This window comes from Mesocricetus auratus, unplaced genomic scaffold, assembly GCF_017639785.1.
Source record: "Mesocricetus auratus isolate SY011 unplaced genomic scaffold, BCM_Maur_2.0 Super-Scaffold_100009, whole genome shotgun sequence".
Classification (NCBI taxonomy): Eukaryota; Metazoa; Chordata; class Mammalia; order Rodentia; family Cricetidae; genus Mesocricetus; species Mesocricetus auratus.
The window spans coordinates 2723065-2739937 of NW_024429193.1; the positions used below are offsets into that span (position 1 = coordinate 2723065).

At 40.5% G+C, this 16873-nt stretch overlaps 1 protein-coding gene and 1 long non-coding RNA gene across 4 annotated transcripts in view; both read right to left on the reverse strand.

Moving 5' to 3' along the window:
• The window catches only part of Negr1 (neuronal growth regulator 1), a 727936-nt gene that overhangs the window by 558996 nt on the left and 152067 nt on the right, over nt 1–16873 (reverse strand). The window lies entirely within an intron of this gene.
• The window catches only part of LOC121142264, a 79591-nt gene continuing 72220 nt past the window's right edge, over nt 9503–16873 (reverse strand). The window contains exons 2-3 of the long non-coding RNA XR_005879240.1: nt 12402–12547; nt 9503–9789 (exon numbers count right to left, since the gene is read on the reverse strand). This is a non-coding gene — a long non-coding RNA (uncharacterized LOC121142264). The remainder of the gene's footprint in view (nt 9790–12401; nt 12548–16873) is intronic.

Consider the following 16873-nt stretch of genomic DNA (forward strand, 5'->3'; position numbering starts at 1 on the left):
CACTTATGGTGAAACTTTAACACCCCCCAAGCTGGAAGTATAAGGTGAAAGGAGAAACTTTTAGGAGGTCATGAGAATATGGGTCCTCACTATATGACAGGGCCTTTCTAGCAGATACCAGAAACTAGGCAATCCTTTCCATCAAAGGTGAAGAAATATAGTAAAATGGAAAACAGTCTCTCAGCAGGTAAGAAATCTGTTGGCATCTTGAATTTGGATTCTTTTTTGGTGTCAAAATTATGATTATAAGCTACATGGTTTATGCTAGCTATTTTGTTCTAGCACATCCAATACAAAGAGGAAGACAGATAACCTGTATTTCCCTCTCCTGCACCATGCTCAGATGTGATTGACAGTGGCAACCATTCCAGTTTTCCATGTGGTCAGCTGACCGTGACATTTTACATGGTTGTGAGCCAAATCATTATAATAATAGCATACATATTCCATCATTCACATATGCAGACATAACATTTGCACATATTCATGTTTACAGGATATACACATAAATAGCTGACAGATAATTGATGGATAATAGACAATAGTGATAGATGCTATGTATGTTGATGGATAGATGATAGATAGATAGATTTCAAATAGCTTGAGAGGAGATAGATGATAGACATGATGCATGGATGATAGAAAATGATAGATAAAGTGATAGATGATAAATGCTGAATGGATTTGTAGATGATGGATAGATAGATAGATAGATAGATAGATAGATAGATAGATAGATAGCTGATAGCCAGGCTATTTATAGACAACAGACAGACAGATAGATAGATGGCAATAGATAGACTATATCTACTTCTTTTCTTTGAAAAGTGAGACTAATATACAATACAACAAATCCTCATCTGTGAGGGCTAGGCAAAGTTGGTATTCAAGGTCCGGACACTATGAATCAAAGTTAATATGCACTCCTTATATATTTTTCTTTTCTTTGTTCACAGCCCCAGACTGGGATGTCTACAATTGGAGCGGCCTCACTGGACACTCAGATACATTCCCCGTGTGTGGACAGGGAGGCAGGATGGAGAGGATGGAGTGAGGCCCCGGGGGAGGATAGCTGATGCTAGTGGCAACACATCATTTCAGCTCTTTTTTCTCCACATAAAACCACTACTAAAATGTTATGAAGAAAAAAAAATAAATCAAAGCTCCTGTCACCTCAGGGTGAATCTCACTCACTCACACTGAAAAAATTTTTTAAAACCATTCTTTCTCAAGCTGAGCATAAAGCAAAGAAACTGAAATTATTTGAACAGCATATGCTCCTTAGAAATTAAGATGAAGTGGCAGTTCCTTCAAGTCTTTTTTGATAGTTCTGATGTGGCAAATGATCTCAAATAACCACAGTTGAGTGCAGATAGGGGGCAGAAACCAGCCCTGTCAAAAAGAAGTATTATTTGCTCAAACCTACATGGTCTGGTTCATAATAACATAATCCTGATATCTCCATCCATTATATCTTGTTTGATTTTGTTTTTAGAGACAGGGTCTTGTAATGTAGCGCAGTCGGGCTTCAACCAGGGGTTATTCCCCCAGTCTCCCAAAAGCTAAGCTCAGGCACATCTCCACATCTACAAAGTTTTGAACTTTAAGATGAAAGCTTATGACAATTCATGTAATGTTTTTGTAAAATGCACATATACATGTAAACACATGTATGTACACACATGTGTACATATGTACATATACATCCCCATATGTGCATGTTCATAATACACAAACAGGTTGACAATCTCCCTAGTATATGCATAAATTAGAATATGTCACTCATCACCTTATTTGAGATCATGAATGATTTCTGGGTGTCATGAGTTTATTCATAATCAGAGTTAGGGTTCACAAATAGCCACACACTGTCTTCTCTTGGCTGCAGAAAATTTGGCCTAAATATTATGACAGTAGGAGCAGAAATCCACCCATTAAGTCACTGTTCCAGGGATTAGATGTTCATATAAAAACAATATGCCAGGTGACTTTTTAGTATGTAAACCAGTATCAAATACAAAAATGAAGCTCTCCTATGTCAAAGTTTAAGTTAAAAGAGAATAGAAGGAAGGAAGAAAAAAAAGAAGGGAGGGAGGAACAGAGGGCGGGATGGAGAACTCCAAAAAATTACAAGGTTTTCCAGAAGACTGTGAAAACATAACGGAATCAGATATTAAAATAAATATGCATTTCATGTCTAGTATTCAGTCAATACAAATATAGAGAGGATGGGTTACCTGTGAGCCATTACAGAAATAATCATAACTTGCTCTGCCCTCTTTTACATTTAGAATAATACAAAAGAAATGGCCACTGTGCACCTCTATGATCTTCTACTATATTGAAGAGAATCCCAAATTCTTCTTTTAGATAATACATTTCCATATTTTTAAATGCAGCCCTTAGTAGTTTCAAAATTAAACATAAAACATTTGAACTATTTCATTTGTATTGATGAATAACTATAAACATAAAGCATTTGAATGATTTGATTTGTATTGGTGAATAAATATCATCCAATACCTATTATGGCTCCTTTTATCAAACAGAAAACGACTGTTTAAAAAAAATAAAAACAAAAAAGAGATAGAAGCTTCCACTGTGTTTGCCATTGACCCCCTCTTTGTAGGGTGCAGATTATTGTCCTCTAAGGCACCTCTGTAGAACCTCCCACTACCCAGGACCAGGGAGAGGGTCAAGGAAAGAGAAAATTTGTGAACTATAAGCACCACCCTGGGAAAGTGGTGGTGATCAACATGCGCATACACACTGCTTGCCAACAGGTACAGTATCCCTAAGGAGATGACACCAGTGAACAACACTGAGACATGGGATAATGATGGCAATGGCTTTAGCGTCCTGTTACTGCAACGCAGACCTGAAGACATCCGTCTACAAACACAGGTTTGTTGGGGGACACTGATGGAGACTCTGGCCTACATCAGGTTGGTCCAGCTTGATGGTCGTGGGACAGCGTATCACAGTGGAACTCCTCACAGAGTAAACTCACTGTCTTCATAAAAGAGTGACCTAGGATACCACGGCAGCCTTCACATGCATACATCTAAGTGCTAAACACCTGCTACGGGCTCCCAGTTTGTAGAGATTGTACTACATCCCAATAATGCCACCCTGGGAACCAAGGCATCAACACATAGACCTTGGGAAGTCCTTCACAGTCAGATGTGCCATCCAGTCACTGTGATTCAGATGTTATTATTAATGTCTGCAACAGAGATTGCTTATAATCTCTGTATCCATATGCAGATCCACATTCAAAGCAAAGACATGGCCATTATCCTCATACAACCCGACTTTAGCTACAGGCTACAGCTATGGAGAAGGCTCACTTGGCAAAGGGCTTGCTCTGCAAGCAGGCGAACCCAAGCTCTAAAGGCCAGCACCCACAGAAAAGCCTGCCTCAGCCTGCACTTAAGATATCAGTTCTATGTACAAAGAGGAAGGGAGTGTCTGGTGGTCCCTGGACGGGAAGTCTAATGAGTATGTGAGATCCAAGCCAACGGAGATCCTGCCTCAAAAGATAATCAGAGGGAAATGGGAGAGGATATCCACTGTTGGTCTCTGGTATTGACTATTGACATGAGTACACATCCACACAAAGGTATGCTCACACACACACATGCACACATACACACATACACACACACATGCGTGCGCGCCTTCTTGGACATACCAAAGGAAAACCCAGAACAAAGAAATCTCCCATCTGTTATACCAGTATTTTGTGTTAATATAGCTCTTTTCTACCAGTCTGGGCCCTCTGCTACATCAGCCCCCAAATAAACACACAAAGACTTGTATTAATTATGAGACTGCTGGCTGTTGGCTCGGGCTTCTTATTGGCTAGCTCTGTCTTAATTATTAACCCATTTCTATTAACCTAAGTATTTACCTGTTGTCTTATCTTACCGGAGAAAGAGTCTGGACCTGTTACTCCTCTTGCATCCCACATGGTGACTGACTCTGCCTACATTTCCCAGAATCATCCTAGCCACACCTATCTTGCTGCCCCATTGGCCAATAGTGTTCTATTCATCAGCCAATAAGAGAAACATATGCAGAAGACATCCCCATCTGTTTTGTTTTGTCAGTGGAACTCCTACCTGGGTTAACCCCAGACAGGAATGGATGCAGTAACTTAAATCAGAGTCATACAATACAGAAAAACAGTAGAACTGAAGTACCACAGCGCAGGAAATTCAATTCTCCGAGCCTTATTGCACTCTTATGTAGCATATGGCTTTTCTTAATGTTTTCTTAACAAAATTTGACATTAACTTCAAATCTAACTTCCCTCACAGACAAGAGAAATGGCCACCAAAATGAAGCATATAAGCTGAGGGTGGAGATCTAGGCTTCCACGCTAGGCAGAGAAAATGTGGGGGAGTTGTGCAACCTTTGCGGTGGGTGACCATTGCTTCTCCACCATAACCAGATCTCTTCAAAGGCAGAACGTCTGTGCATTTCAGCATTAAAAAGTGGAGGAAAACCCACTGAAATATCAACAGCCCATGATTTAAATCTCTAGGATTAATAGCTCTGTATTATAGAAGCAAATCAGGAGCACCAGTGTCCCCTTTGCTATTAATGATGGTCAGTATAGTTTGTACAGATTGAAAACCAAGTGGAAAAAAATTATAGAATGACAGATTCTCTCTGTTTCCTTCAAAATAAATTCTAAAAGTAGGATAATAATTAGCCATGCGAACCAGATTGGACAAACACAGTTTTATCTTTTTTGCTTTGTTTTGGTAACCACCATGTGACAGTTGCCCCTTATCCCACCCTCCGCATACCTCACGCCAGGTGCCAGAGTGGAACATTCTTTAGCTTCTGTGAACCCACAATGTTGTCCTTATCTATCAAGGGCACTTTTCTCACTGGGGGTGCACATTATCTGCATTTGGTGAAAACATATAAGCCACATAGACAAAGCTGGATTAAGACAGTTTTTCAGATGACTGTACAAAATAATAATGCATAAAACTTAATAAGACTACGTTAGGGGCTGGAGAGATGGCTCAGAGGTTAAGAGCACTGACTGCTCTTCCAGAGGTTCTGAGTTCAATTCCTAGCAACCACGTGGTGGCTCACAGCCATCTGTGATGAGATCTTGTGTTCTCTTCTGGCTTGCAGACAGACATGGAAGCAAGATGTTGTATTCAAAATAAATAAATAAATAAATCTTTAAAAAAGACTACTTTATTATTATCAGGATATTTTTAATGAGCATTGTACACACTACTAAATAAAGTGTGTCATAGTTAATCATGAGTGTGTACATACATTCACAGATTTTTAGGTGAAAGTATTTAGATATGAATGTGTTTAATATAAATGTGTCAGAGAAGACACCTTTCAGTAATAATAGAAATCATTGATCAATACAACTCATATTGCTTGCTTTTCAGTATGGCCTTAACTGACTAAATCATGAAAAGTAACATATGTCCTCCAGAAAAATATCTAGTTTAAAATCAGCAGAAAAATAAAGTTTATTCCTTTATAGGAATCTGTTTGACTCTAAACTCAAACTACAAATCCTCAGGTCTTACATCTGTATTCATCAACAATACTGTGGGAATTTTTGACACAGCCCTCTTATCTTTCCAGACATTTTTCTTTTCCATAATTCTTTTCAGTTGTTACCTGTGTCTACTTGGAGTGATTTAAATAATACCCTGCCCCTGAGACACATGATTAAATTATGGACTATTAAATGTATGTAGCTCATTAGCCAAGTGATTAATTTTAAATTTGGTTGAGATAAGAAACACCAAATTATATCTAACCTCAGGGATATGAGTTATGAAGATTCTCCTAATTTCTTAAATATAAAAATGATTAGTATCACATTTTGTGGCCAGTTTCATTTGTGGAATTGGTAAAATTACAAATTAAATTTGGGTTGGCTAGAAGACCAACTGTAACTAGGTTTCAAATTCTACCAAAAATTTGAAATACAAAATGGGTGATGATTTCTACAAACTAACCCACATATTACTAAAAAGATGTCTGTGACAAAGACATGGTGAACTACACTTGTAATCCTGTTGTTTGAGAGGCTAAAGCAGGAGGCTGACCGTGAGTTGATGCCATTTTTGGAATACAGAATGATTTCCAGACCATCCTAGCATAAACAGGAAGACCCTATCTCAAAAACACCCAACAAAGCAAGAGTGAATAGGAAGAAAAGAAAGAAACCAGTCTGTTCCCCAGAACCATGCCATAGAGCTCTTCAGCTGCTCAATAATCGTTACCAGTATGCCAACAGCAGAACTTCATCACAAAGAGTCCTGTAGCTGAGGCCAGGCAGGGTTAAAACAAGAGGATTATAGGTATTCTCAATTCAGTTTATACCATTTTCCTTCACTAAAAAGCATAAGCTTCCATAAAGGATGATGCAGAAAGGGATTATTCCATAATTAATAGGCAGGGCAAATCCTCACATTAATTTACACCTTAATTTATGCAAGAACTTGCAGGAATTATCTATCACTCCCATGTTGACGGAAGAGGTTGTTTAGTTTTATGACCCTAAGAAACCCATCTATGTGTCTAGGTTTTCTCCATTGCCTTTGTGGTTATAATAATTCCATGATCATCTACCTGCTGTAGAATACTAGCCAAAGATGTGCTACATTTGTTTACACCATGGAACATTTACTTAATGATGCAAAGATGCGCTGCATTCTTTGACGTTGCATCTGTTAGACTCTGTGAAGCTGTGTTACTTTGCCTGTCTGAAACACCTGATTGGTCTAATTAAGAGCTGAATGGCCATATAGCAAGGCAGGAGAAACGCTAAGTGGGGCTGGCAGTCAGAGAGAATAAGTAGGTGGAGGAATCTGGGAAGAAAGTGTCGGGAACAAGAAAAGGAGGAGCAGAGGACATTAGGTGAGAGCCACCAGGCCACACCGTCACACAGCCACATGGCCGTATGGCCAGCCATGGAGTAAGAGGGAAAAGGAAGATGCAAACAGCTAAGAAAAGGAAAAAAGTCCAGAGACAAAAGGTAGACAGGATAACTTAAGCTAAGAAAATCTGGGTAGAAACAAACCAAGCTAAGGCCAGGCACAAATAAATAAGAATAATCCTCCATTGTGATGAGGATGGTCAATGCAATATGGAAATTAATATATTTATTTATCAGAGAAAGGTCTTACACACAAGCTGGATGATTAGAAGCATGGCAGGCTTCCAAGACAGAGATTTTGCTCTTCCTTTCCTTTTGTCCTTACCTGTGTCTGTACCCGTGTCCATGCCCCAAAAGCGGGCATGGACAATATTGTGGGCTCACCCCTACATCCACGTGTGATTTATTTGGAAGCTGGGTGATGGGCCCCCAAAGAGAAAAGAGTACAGGAATAAAATAAAACGAACACCACATCTCCATGATAATTTGGATGGTTTTGTTACACAAGAAGCAAGCTTGCTCACGGCACACACTGCTAAGCTTTGCTGACACCAACTCACTGTCTGTGAAAACTAACCCAGCTTGCTCTCCGTGGCGCCAAGGGGCCCCTCCAGAACACTGAACACTTAGACTCCTGTGGTTGCTCGGTTAGAAAAGACAACTGTGGGGCTTTCGGTGAACTCTGTAACCCTGGGATCTAGTTCCTCCATCTGGGGAGAGGGCTGAGTTCTTACATCTGGGAAGAGGGCTGAGCTCTGCCAGAGCCATCAGACTGAGATTCCACACTGCAGCTCTCACTCCAAACAAATTATAGAGATTTTGTGGGGATGTTTTAAGAGGCTGGAAAGCGAGCAGGGTAGATTGAAAGCTTAAACAACTGACCTTGCTTCCTGAAAGTTGGAAGGTAGAGAAGTCCTCCTGAAGGTCTGATTAAATCACCATGGTCCATAGGGATCTTCTATTATCTTGTCATTGGCTGCTATCTCCCTGTGCTCACAAGACCTTGTGTGTGTGTGTGTGTGTGTGTGTGTGTGTGTGTGTGTGTGTGGTGTGAGTATGTGAATGCGGACATGATAAACAAGTGAAAATAACATTGTGTTTTGCCTCATATTCAGTCCTAACCCTAACCCTAACCCTAACCCTAACCCTAAACCCTAACCCTAACCCTAACCTTAACCCTAACCCCTAACCCCTAACCCTAACCTTAACCCTAACCCTAACCCTAAACCCTAAACCCTAAACCCTAACCCTAAACCCTAACCCTAACCCTAACCTTAACCCTAAACCCTAACCCCTAACCCTAACCCTAACCCTGAATGTATCAGAGACCAGATTTTATTCTTGGTCCCACAGTGCATCATTTCCTCAGATTCCTATCACTGAAAAGGCTTGTTCCACCACTAAAGTTCCTAATAGCAAGTGACTCAAATGTAAAAGCAAATAGCTAAGTATCTTAACGTTATGCGTCTAACCATTTTGCGTGACACGTCTTCTAATAAGAGCTTACAAAATTGGCTTCTGCGTCTTCTGGATTTGGGGAAGAACTTATTTGCAAGTCTTATTACCCACCATCCAGTGTTTACAAATGTGTAAAGCCAAGATTATTCTGTGGCCATTATGTCTTATAATGTCAGGTGTTTATTATTCTGAATGCAAACTATATTTACATATCAAAACCTAATGAGATATGAGAACGTCCTGACACAGAGTTATATTGGTAATGTGTTTTTTTTCCTACCTAGAAAGATTTTTGCAAATGGGAATCTCATTTAGGTCATTACTTATAAATCAGTATTTTACTAAAACTATGGCTTGGTTAGATCAAATTTATAAATCTTGTCAGTAAATATTCTCAGCATAGCCATGTGATTTCTTAATGAGCTTCTTGCAAAAGAAAGGCTTAGATAATTAGCATACTGCTGTTCCGGCGTCAAACATCCCAGTGTTTCCAGGATGATGGACTTCCAGCTTCCAAATAGAAAAGGAATCATACATGGGGGCCAGTCATTAAGCCAAAAGACTTAGCAATTTAATGCATTTTGTAGGAGTTTGCTGAAAGTCTAACATATCAAGTTTTAAGGATTTTGAATTCTTTCCTGCATTTGCCTTGTATTTCAGTGGTTACTTCCCTCTAAATAAAGAGCAGACAGTTCCATAATTCAAACCAGTACTGCCCTCATTTTTTAATCTCTCCTAGTGGTCACAATCCACATTCCCAATGATTCTATAATTCCATATTAAAATAAAAGGATACGGAGGGACAATGTCAGAATGTTGTAAGAGAAAACAAGAGCTGATTTGCCTGTGCAGAGATAGGAAGTAGGCATGAATAGACAGAACTCATGAAGGGACCAATGCTAGTCCAAAGGCTCTGGATTGAGTCAGTGGGGTGGTGGCATTCCTGTTCTTTCTCTCTCAAAGAAAGCATTGCAGAGATACTGTGCCTGTTGCGGGTTTCCCTAATGTGAGTTGGCAGACACTGCATTGATTAATTTTGGAACCTGCTTTTATGATGGAGTGTAGCCCTCATTTAGACTGACAAATGAGAGCCACAGACAAGAGCTATTAGGCTGATATCTCATTTATTTTTTCAGGATAGTTGTTTATTTATTGGTGATAGGGATTCTAAGAGAAAAGGAACTGATGTAGTCTAAGGCAAGCATGTGAGGTATGAAAGGCCAGCGCACTGGAGGAGAAAGCCATGACTGGTCAGAGACTTGGGGCATTTGCTACCAGTTCTGGACCCATGGTGCAGTCTCTTCATCTCCAGACTCCTCAGTGAATTTGCAGTAGTGGCTCTGAGAGTCCATGGATGCTTTGTAATCGCATCTTCCCCATGAAGACAATGGCTTCTGAAAGCACATTTGCTTACAGTTAACATTCAGTCTCAGAATGATCTCTCTTGACTCAGATGATACACCAAAATAAGATCCAAGACACTTCCTTGGGTGAACTATGCTTCTTGGCTAGATCCACACCTGTTTCCCAAAGAGTCTGAGGTTCATAGTCAAGAACCATGGAACATCCATACATCAGTTATGTGCCCCTCTTAGCATCTGCTTTTCAAGTGTACTGTGCTCCTGGCCCCTCATCCTCTTGTCCCAAGAAACTGTAGCTGCTCTGCCCCTACTCTCCCCTACCCTGGCTCATCACCCACCCAAACACCCCCACCCCTATCCTTCTCACATCAGCAATAGCTGAGTTTAGTCATTGAGCTGAGAACTCTCTGCAGTAACTACTAACTCCTAACAGATATTGTTTATACTGACAGAGCCCAACATGCTCATGTCACAGCAAATCCCATCATGAATTATTTAGTTGTCAGTCAATTATTGGTAGCATTACTTAAAAAAAACTAAAAACAGAACAATATACATGGCCTCAGGAGATGTAGGACTTCTCTTCCTTAAGCTAGATTATTAAAACCTAACAGAAACCAATCAAGCTGATGGCAACTTTGAAAGTATCTTGTGTTGACTGAGAGTCAATGACAGTAAGATCTTTGTGTGCCAGAACACAAATATGTCTAATGACCGTCCCATGCATGTACCACTGCAACAGTATACATGAATAAAGGAAGAAAGACATGAAATCCTGATGCCATAAAGTTAATACTTTCACAATGTTTGCAACCAGTGCAGCAAAACTCTCCTAATTTATTCAACATTTGCATGAGATTCGGTCTCAGTGTCACGGGGCATCTTTAGTTGATGTTCACTTTCTGTCTCTGTGCCCCACATCCTGCTCTCTCTGATGGGATCATGCCACATTACCCAACGTGGCTTCACAGTTGCTCGGTGTCCCAGGTCACCCTCTTCCTTAAAATCCTCCTACCTCAGCTCTCAGAATGCCATGATTAGTTCAGTAATAATAGTTTAGTAATAATTCATGTTTATTTTTACTCCAGAACTTAAATACCGCCTCAAAAAATCTATTTTCTGCTGCTTGGAATAATTAGACTCTAGTCGTATTTTCTTACTTCATAAATGATTTCCTACTTGCTACTTTACTGGGCAAAATTATTCAACTTTTCAGGGTGTAATTACGGTAGGAATCCAAAGGAATATTTAAGAACACTTCTCCTAATTGAGTAGAACAGTATATTTCCTTTGAATACTTTACATTAATTAGCAGTACTCACACTGCACTGGCAATGTTTTAGGTCTAGGCGTGGCTTTTGGTGATTTCTAACTGTAGCACATTGGTTGGCACTCTCAAAATCAGAACATGTTTGTTTATCGTTCTTCCCCAGAATCTTACAACCCAGCATTTAAAAGGAAGCTCTCGTTTTAGGTCGTTGTCTATTTCCTTGGCCCTTCCTTATGTAAACATTTTGTATACTAAAAGCATATTAGGATTCTACTGTCATGAGTGCTGCCCCCGATCCCAGCTAGCCTCAGATAACCTATGCAGGCTTGATTTTCACCAACAGGATTCAGTTCTTTCCGGGCTATCGAAGCATTCTTGTTTCATTTTAGTCTTCCACCCTTCTCACTCTGTCCTGAATACTCACACTTACTTTTAATGGTCAAGCTAATGGATTTAAATGTCTTTTTACTTAAGCTTTGACCTTAAGTGTCTGATTTTCCAAGTATCTGGTCATCTTGCTAAGAAGGCATACTTCGCAAGGCTTTCCTGCCTCTGTGGATTATATTTATTCACACCCAAAATATGAGGATTAAGAGGTCAGTTTGTTGACCTGAACAAGGGGGAGCGCTTGGACCCCAAATTGATGGCTGTGTGGAAAGCATGGGACTGAACCAGAACCCCTGAATGAGGGTGTCAGTGAAGAGGCCTAGGTAATCTACGGGGTCTTAGGTAGTATTTACCCCTGGCGTACAAATAGATTTTGAGTGCCCATCCCACAATGAGGGATGCTCTCTCAGCCTGGATTCTTGAAGGAGGGCCTTGACCCTACCCTGGATGACATGACAGCCTCTGGAGATCCAGCATGGAGGGCCTCATTCTACCTGGGGAGCAGAGTGGAGATTGGGTAGGGGGCTGGGGAGCCTTGTGGGGAGGGATGGGGAGGAGCGGAGGGAGAGGGAGCTGGGATTGACATGTGAAACAAACTTGTTTCTGACTTAAATGAAAGAAAGGAAAAAAAGGGAGATCAGTTTTCCAGTTAAGGATGAAAATATACCAAATCAGTTGAAACGACGTCTGATGTTCCAAGGTGAACTTGAACATTTCATTTTAAATATTTTTAAGGAATCAAATGACTCTATTAATTTCAGTTTTAAAACCTTCAAGTTATTTCACTCTGAGCTTATATAGTATCAGAGTTTTGACAAAATAAAATATGAGTAGATTAAACAATATAGCAAATGGTTATCTCAGGGAAGTTAACTTAAAAGAACCAAAAAACAAATAGCAATGAAGTATCGTTGGTTGAAGGGAAGAATAGTTCTGAATTCAATGTCACTAGGGGCTGAGGCAATGGCTCAGCGAGTAAATTGCTCACCCCATGATCAACTTCACACTCTTTCAAACATATGCATAAAAACCGGGATGAGCAGAATATTCCCATAACTCCAGCACTGGCGTGGGGGAAGCAGGATGACCCCTAGGGCTTGCTGCAGCCTGAGCAGCTGTATCATGACTCTTTCCCTAAAAATAAGTAAGATGGACAGTGACATTAACTGACTTCTGGCCTCCACATTCACATACAAACATCTGCACACACACAGAAACATGTACACACACCACACACACACACACATACACACACCACTGACTGTATATGTTGTAAACTGATGCTTTTAAATAACATTTTATATTGTCTCCCACAGGTGTCCAGTTTTAGTTTTCAGTTTCGCGTCAGGCTCTGCCCCAAATCTGTGTGTTCCTACCTTATGGCAGTTAAAAATAAACGCTCTAGAAGACTGGATTTGAAACTGGCTACAGCCATCTTGAAGCTAACAGGCATTTGGATGTTAGGGAGGCCCCCCTATCTAGGAAGGCAGGGACTACAGCAGCCTCTCTCTCCTCAGGATTTTGTGAGGATTGACATGGAGTAAGAACTACCATAACCTGGAGCAGTGGTCCAGGCCAGGTGTCACCAATGTGGCAGCCTACTTCATGGAAACTGGGGACGAAATCTGTATAGCCCCTGACCCCTGATGGTGCAGGCCTCTAAGACCTATACTACTGGCGTACCCAATCTTAAAACGCCTCAGCTTTAACTCATCAAGTCTCTTCCCAGAAAGCCAATCTCAACTACTTAATAGAAAGGGAGGTGAATTCAATCAAAAACTGATCTCAATAATTTAGTCACAGTTGGACATTCCAAATTGTCTCTTTGCTCCCCCAAAATTCCTGCCTTGTGCTTTACAAAAGGCTCACAAAGTGAGGAACCTGCCACCCTTTTTTTGGGCAGAGTATTATCAAGAGACACCAGATGGCTTCTCTAAGGCCAGAGGGAACCTCCCTAGATCCTGTCTTCGGATCTGCCAAGCTGCTCTACACCTGATCTTGGGTGCACACAGTAACTCCTCCTGACAGCAGGACATTACCCCCACACCCTATGGGGATCCCTAGATTCCTAGAATGGAATACATGGACAAAGAATGAGGATCCCTGGGATAGTACCCTCTTTCTTCATAAGCTTTGCTGTTGGTAACGGGGCCTACATGTCTGTTCACTTGGAGCTGGTTTTACTGGTCTGAGGGCTAGCCTGCCGTGCTCATCCTATCTGCCTGCATTGTGGGGCCAATGAGATTCCAGTTATTATAGACACCACTGGCTTTAAAGTGAGGGCATATCCCATCGCCTGTGCTGTGGGATAAATGTAACTCCACTTATAGATGGCACCACTGTCTTGAAAAGTGAGGGCATAGTCGATCTTTTGGCAGGATAAGAACAGATAGGATCATCAAAGTCTGTCAAGTCATTTGGGGCAGGAACTAGGTGCCCCCCCCCCCGCCCGCTTATCTAGGCTGAGACAGTATCCATCCATGGGGGATGGGCTCCGAAAAGCCAGTTCATCCACTAGGGATAAATACTGGTTCCACTGCCAGAGTCCCCATAGACAGCCCAAGTCTGCCAAATGACACCCACGTTCAGGGGGCCTGGTTTGGCCCTATGCTGCTTCCCCATCTGTCTGCCCGGCATCTGTGAGCTCCCACTTGTTCAGGACAGCTGATTCTGTGGGTTTCCCCAGCATGGCCTCAACCTCTTTGCTCATCACTCCTCCCTCTCTACAACTGGATTCCAGGAGTTCGACTCAGTGCTTAGCTGTGGGTGTCTGCTTCTGCTTCCATCAGCCACTGGATAAAGACTCTAGGATGGCATGTAAGGTCGTCATGGTTCTCATTATAGAGGCCTCACCCTCTCTGAGGTGTGGATGTGGAGTGGGATGGGGAGATGGTGAGGCACATGGGAGGCTGAGAGAGGGAGAGGGAACTGGGATTTGTATGTAAAAGTAAGATTGCTTTTAATTTAAATAAAAATTAATAAAAAAGAACTCACACAATCAAACACCTATTATGTTTTAGAACAACAACAACAACAAAATAAAACAGATGGGGAGCACAAGTACCTTTAGAAAACCTGTCTGTGACACTGGCCCATCAATCATCAAACATCCGGTACCTGGGTGTGTCCCGGGTGAGACCTGATTGGCTCATTTTCTGCTCCATCCGTAGCCTGGAGAGGCCATCACTTCTTCCATGTACAGGAATTGGGGTCACACGACATTGTTCCTTTGTGACCACTGACTCAAAGTTTTACACCAGAACACTCCATCTGAATTAACTGTTTATCTATTATCACATGAGACTTAATTTCCAATTCACTCAAACCAGAATCCTTTGTGGGCCCTTCCTGATTTTTCTTGTCGGGAATGATTCCTGCTCACCTATGAATGGAATCCAAGCTTCAGCTTTTCCCAATAGCTTCCCTGTTTATTCAGATGGCAACAGTTTGTGGACATTAAAATGTAATAATTACAGAGAATTGGAGATTTTTTTTCTGCAGCCCAGCTTCACATTAATTCTATAGGTCTGAGCTCTGGTGATCACACATGAACATTAAGAATTTACTTTCCCTGCCATCTCCCAGGCCCTCTGCTTTGTTTTGGAACCAGCCTGGTCTATGAGGCTGTCTTATGGACGTTCAAATTATCTCCAAGTGCAAAGACAGTGCCAAGTTCATCTTCAGTGGAAGGGGTGGCATTTCTTCTCATGTAAATCAAAGTTTGAAGATTAAAACTAAGACAACCAAGCATTTCATCAAATTCTCTCAAAGCATTTCATTTTAAAACTGGCAGCAAGATAGTAATCAAAATTTCAAATCTTATCGTGCTTCCCAACTCTTTTTATATTATCATATTTATTACGGATTATTTAATGACATAATGTGGCTTCATTATTACATTGATTCAGAACCAGAAAGTTTGCAATGATAGAATGATGTCTTTAACATTATTTTAAATTTTAAGTATTAAAGTTTTAATCAGATAATTTGCAGGAACTCAGGATATTTTGAATAATGAACTTTTTAACATTTTTTGATTCCCTCATTCCTCACTAAGGCAGACTATGAAGTTCTTTTGTTGTGCTTGAGAACCATTTTTCTTCCAAAGTACAACTGGCTTCTTAACCTGGCGTACATTTACTGTATACTATGATGCAATTTGCCTTATATATGGGTGAGAAGCTTAAGATGTGTCTAATCCACCATTCGTAAAGTTGAGAGCTTGAGAGTATTTTTTTCACTTTGAAAATCCAAAGGGCTATTGTTAATCTAGACTTTGGCCTTCCTAACCTAACTTGATGATTTGAAAGAATGACTGAAAAACCCTTTTTGTACTTTTGGGTTGTCTTCTTTACCAGGGTTAGACAAACATCTTCACCACTCAATGTGGTCTTTATTAACAGAGTTGGGGGCATTTTTAATGTACAGTATAAAATTAGCTTTTGGGTTTTTTTCCTTTTTAAGTAGGGATTTATTATCCTTTTAACTCATCCTTTCACATATATAATTCTTGTTGATCGAGCTAGCAGTCACCTGCTGTGTACATTTAGGTGTTATTTTAAAATAAGATCTATCTAAATGCCTCATTGTGTTTCTGAGAATGGTCCTAATCTCTTTTGGTTGATATTGCCTTATGTAAATAAAAAACTGAGTATCTATATGTAGCCATAACCAACTAACTGAATGTGAAGTTGACAGTGTTTTTGTCTGTAACTGCATGGTAGTGAAAAAAAAAAAAAACAGAAATAGTGATCTCTGAATTCCCAATAAAGAATAATGAAGTTTAGGTAGTATAGTGCCAAAAATAAAGTAATTTTATTTTCTTCTAAGGACTATAAAAACTTTTAAAAATACAATTGTAATTTCCATCTCATTGATTCTCGATTTTGGAGAAATATAAAGAGCGATTTGGAGCCATGGCTATGAAAGGATCCAAGAACAGAGCTAAACACCAAATCAATACTTAATTTCCAAACATCCACAGGGAAAGTTAAGAAATTTGACCCAAACTTTCCACGGTGGCCAAAGCAGAGAAAACCACACACGGGTGTCCTTGTTTAACTTTAAATTGATTTTCTCTGACTTCACTACTCCCTACTTTTCTATTACCACAATTACACCACAGCATTGACTTGCGATGCCTTAAACTCATACAAAACACCTACGGGCTCTTGTTAGCTCCATGTTCATTCGGCGTCTCGGGACTTGGATGGAGCTTCACCTACTCTGTCTGCCTTCATTTGAATCACCATTCACTGAGTTCCAGTTGTCCACCCGTCTCTGTCATATACCCAAATGAAACACATCTAGGCTGCTTGTGAACATGCCCACTAATGGTATTTCGCATGGAGTTCACATACCCTTCTGAGAATCAGATGGGCAAGGAGGCAGGCAAGAGCCATCTCTAAGCTCATGATATAGCCTCAGAATGGCTGCTGTCATAACAAAGAAGCAGAGACT